Below are 5000 nucleotides of genomic sequence, written 5' to 3'. Positions count from 1 at the left end.
ACAATCAAAATAAAATATCTTAAGAACAGTAACAACATCAAATAAGATCATAAATAAACTATAAAAATAAAAAATAAAAAAAATAAAACAAGAGAAAGATACACAAGATAGAACAGCGTACCCGAGTGTACCCTAGAGCCAGAGAACTCTAATCCAAGACAATTAAAGACCATGGTATAGAGGCTATGGCACTACCTAAGACTAGAAAATAAAATAATATTCTTCAAAAGACCTCCAAACATCGACTACCAGAATTGAAAAGGTATAGCAACGTTCAGCATTGCTCAGCAAGCATCTATAACGTTTAAAAAGTTTCCAAAACACTAAAATTACAGCTAAACCATTGTTTAGAATTCATCTATAACGTTTAAAACGCTTCCTGAAGACTAAAATTGCAGCCGGACCATTGTTCAAAAATAATCGATAACGTTTAAAACGCTTCCAAAAGACTAAAATTATAGCCAGACCATTGTTCATAATTCCTCCATAACATTTAAAACGCTCCCAAAAGACACAATTACAGCCAGACCTTTGTTCAGAATTCCTCTATAACGTTTAAAACGATTCCAGAAGATTAAAATTACAGCGAGAACATTGTTCAGAATTCCTCTATAACGTTTAAAACGTTTCCAGAGGATTAAAATCAAAGCCAGACCACTATTGAGAATTCATCTAGAACGTTTAAAACGCTTCCAGATTAAAATTACAGCCAGACCATTGTTCAGAATTTGTCTATAACGTTTAAAAGGCTTCCAGAGGATAAAAATTACAGCAAGAACATTGTTCAGAATTCATCTATAACGTTTAAAACGCTTCCAGAGGATAAAAATTACAGCCAGACCATTGTTCAGAATTTGTCTATTACGTTTAAAACGCTTCCAGAAGATTAAAATTACAATCAGACCATTGTTCAGAATTCATCTATAACGTTTAAAACGCTTCCAAAAGACTAAAATCACAGCCAAACCATTGTTCAGAATTCCTCTAAAACGTTTAAAACACTTCCAGACCACTAAAATTACAGCCAGGCCATTGTTCAGAATTCATCTATAACGTTTAAAACGCTTCCAGAACACTAAAATTACAGCCAGGCCATTGTTCAGAATTCATCTATAACGTTTAAAACGATTCCAGAACACTAAAATTACAGCCAGGCTATTGTTCAGAATTCATCTATAACGTTTAAAACGCCTCATGAAGTTATTTCAAGGCAGAAAACGTTTAGAAAAATCTCCACTTTAGCGAACGTTGTTACCAAATCGGCTGTAATAAATTAGCAACATTGTACTGTGCCATTTTGTTCTAATTATTCCAAATCCGAATCAATTGGAGAATATGTACATGGGTAATGGTGATACATACTGATGATGGAAGTGATTACCATGGAATTCGAAACGGATATGAATCATAATCATCTGTTTGGATGATTGTGAATATGTATCATCGTCACTGGAACTAAATGGGGTTCTTCCCGAATTGCATACCAACATGTGTAATTAGTATGCTGAACTAAAACGTTGATAAATTATTAGAAAGTACACAGACTAAGGAGTAGATTCCTAACAGAACTTTAAATAACTGAAATTTATCATTATTATTATTTTTATTATCATTATTTATAATAATTTATTATTATTATTATTATTATTATTATTATTATTATTATTATTATTATTATTATTATTATTATTATTATTATTATTATTATCAAATCTACAGCCCTAGTTGGAAAAGGGCTCAACCGGGTAAAATAGCCCAATAAGGAAAGGAAATATAGAAATAAATAAACTTCATGAGAAGTAATGGTGGACTAAATAGGGAAAAATAACCCAGTAAGGAAAATAGATATGGAAATAAATAAACTATATGCAAAGTAACGAATGAATGATATAAGTTTTTAAGTTAAGTAGCAACGTTAAAACAGTCATATATAAACTCTGAAGAGGAAAGTATGGCAGCCTATTCAACGTGTGAACATTCGCAGCATTTTTTTAACTTCTGAAGTTTAGTAAGCTATACGAAAACATTGATAGATTATTATAAAGTAGACAGACTAGTAACTAGATAAATGCAACAGTAAATACGCCGATAAATTATAAAGAAGAAAGCGAAATAAAAGACAGAATAATGAGATTATCCTCAACAGAACTATAAAAATCTGAAATGGTAACAGTGAATACACTGTCAAATAGTTAATCAGAAAGCAAAATAAAAAATAAAACTTTAAAAGACACGAATTAGTAACAGTAAATACACCGATAAAAAGAGAAGAAAGCAAAATAATAAGACAGAATAAAAGGTTACCCTCACCAGAACTTTAACGACCTAAAAGGGTGACATTGAATACACTGACAAATAGTTAAGCAGAGAGCAAAATAAAAGACAAAACTTTATAAGACTTGAAATGTAATAGTAAGTAAATTGACAAATAATAAAGCAGATAGCAAATTAAAGACAAAACTATAAAAGACCTGAAATGGTAACAGTAAATACATTGATAAACAATTAAGCAGAAAGCAAAATAAAAAAACAAATCTATAAAAGACTTGAAATGTTGACAGCAAATACATCAATAAAGAGAGAAGAAAGCAAAACGAATGAAGCACTGAATGGCGAGGTCATGCTCATGCAAATTTGCGCTAAATTGAACAGATCGGCAAAAGCTAAAAATGGCCCAGGCAGATCCTTACCCGGAACCTTTGATCCGATGCAAATACGATCACACCGGAGCTGAGGACGTGAAGGTCGCGCTTCCTGATCCATGACACTTGCTGGAAATAAAAAGGGTAAACAAACATAAAAGGTATGAATGATAAATAACACTAATTTGAAGGGATCAGGGGAAATTTACTGCTGATAAAATCAAACGAATATTTTGAGAATTGGGATAAACAACAACCCTTGATGGACACTTGCTGGAAATGAAAAGGGTAAACAAACATGAAAGTTATGAATGATAAATAAACATTAATTTAAAGGGATGATGGGAAATTTACTGTCGAGATAGAATCAAACGAATATTTGGTGAATTGGGATAAACAACAACAACCGTTTATAGAATATTTTTGATAAAGATTAAATGAATGATCTGGAAAAAAGGGTAAACAGACATAAAAGGTATGAATGATAAATAACACTGGTTTAAAGGGATCATGGGAAATTTACTGTTGATATAGAATCAAACGAATATTTGGAAAATTGGGATAAACAACAACAGCCCTTGATAAACTAGTTTCCTGATCCATGACACTTGCTGGAACTGAAAAGGGGTAAACAACATGAAAGGTATGAATGATAAATAAACATTAATTTAAAGGGATGATGGGAAATTTACTGTCGAGATAGAATCAAAAGAACATTTGGTGAATTGGAATAAACAACAACAATCCTTGATAGAATAATATTTTTGATAGAAATCAAATAAATGATCTGGAAGAAAAAAGGTAAACAAACATAAAAGGTATGAATGATAAATAACACTAATTTAAAGGAATCGTGGGAAATTTACTGTTGAGATAAAATCAAACGAATATTTGGAGAATTGGGGTAAACAACAACAACCGTTGATAGAGTATTTTTGATGAAAATCAAGTGGACGATTGAAAAATATGGGCAGGCGAGAGCAAATTAATATCTGCATGCAATGATATTTTCAATACGACGAGCTTTTTACTGTTTTAACAAGAAAAAGGAAACTTGTAACAAGGACCCTTTTTGAGTTCTGCTTTTAGAATAAGCTAAAGAAACGAGTTTGTTTGCTACGCTTTTAAAACTACTTTTAATAAATCTATTACTGTTAGGATCGAATCAAACGAATATTTGGAGAATTGGGATAAACAATAACACTTGATAGAATAATATTTTTGATAAAAATCAAATGAACGATCGAAAAATATGGACATGCGAGAGCAAATTAATATCTGCATGGAATAAAATTTTCACTTCAGACAAGCTTTTTATAGTTTCAACTGGAAAAAGGGTATTTTTAACAAGGGACTTTTGAGTTCTGCTTTTAGAACAAGCCATTGAAACGAGTTTGTTTGTTACGCTTTAAGAACTACTTTGAATAAATGTATGATTTATCAACTGTCGTATGAAATTAGGATTTTTTTTTTAACCACCTGCTCAGCTGCTCGGGTTTAAAATAAAAAATAACCTTTATGATATTCAGAAAGGGAACATAAAATAGATGAGGAGGTGACATTACATAGAAAAATTGTGCGGTTCAGAATATATATATGTATATATATACATATTTAGTATTTAAAAAATATAATTATTCGAACTGTCGACCTAAATCGCGCCAAGAGTCTTCGATGCAGGGAGGAAGGATGATAGTGACTGGTACAACACATGAATATAAGCTACCGGGGTCTAAGCGATGTCAGGCAGGGCAGCCGATCGGGACTATGGTCTACCCCTAAAAAAAAGCAGTCCTTTAAAAGAAGTTTAATGGTGTAAGAACGTTTGCCTTATTTTGAAGAACTTCGCTTTGGCTCTGGGGTAGACCGTAGTCCCGATCGGCTGCCTGCCTGACATCGCTTAGAGCCCTGGTAGCGCATGTTTGTGTGTTGTCCAGTCACTATCATCCTTCCTCTCAGCAGTGAGGAATCCTGGCGTGGTTAGGCGACAGTTCGGATAATTATATTTTTAAATACTAGAATATGAATAGCAACGAATATTGAAAATAGGGCAAAGAGAAATTATGTGATATTATTGTTCTTTGAGCTACTTTTATCTATACGAGTATGCAATGTAGTAGGACTGCTTCAAATAGATATGGGAATTGTGACCTTTCAGAAAAAAGTTAAGATTTAGAATGACTATATTCTTTAAAGACTATAATATGAATAAGGAACGAACATTGAAAAGGTAAAGGGAAAATCGGGTGATGTTCTTAAAATTCGTATCTCCATACGTCATTGCGTTTAAACGGTGAAATAAGAAAATCAAAGTTGATATGATTACGGTTATCTATTATTTATTTTAGAATTACTATT

At 32.1% G+C, this 5000-nt stretch overlaps 1 pseudogene; it reads right to left on the bottom strand.

Moving 5' to 3' along the window:
- LOC137621092 (zwei Ig domain protein zig-8-like) overlaps positions 1-5000 on the bottom strand; it is a 24345-nt pseudogene that overhangs the window by 16610 nt on the left and 2735 nt on the right.

Source organism: Palaemon carinicauda, chromosome 27 (assembly GCF_036898095.1).
Source record: "Palaemon carinicauda isolate YSFRI2023 chromosome 27, ASM3689809v2, whole genome shotgun sequence".
NCBI classification, from domain to species: Eukaryota; Metazoa; Arthropoda; class Malacostraca; order Decapoda; family Palaemonidae; genus Palaemon; species Palaemon carinicauda.
Note: the sequence above shows the minus strand (reverse complement) of the source record. Positions and strands in the feature narration are given on the sequence as shown.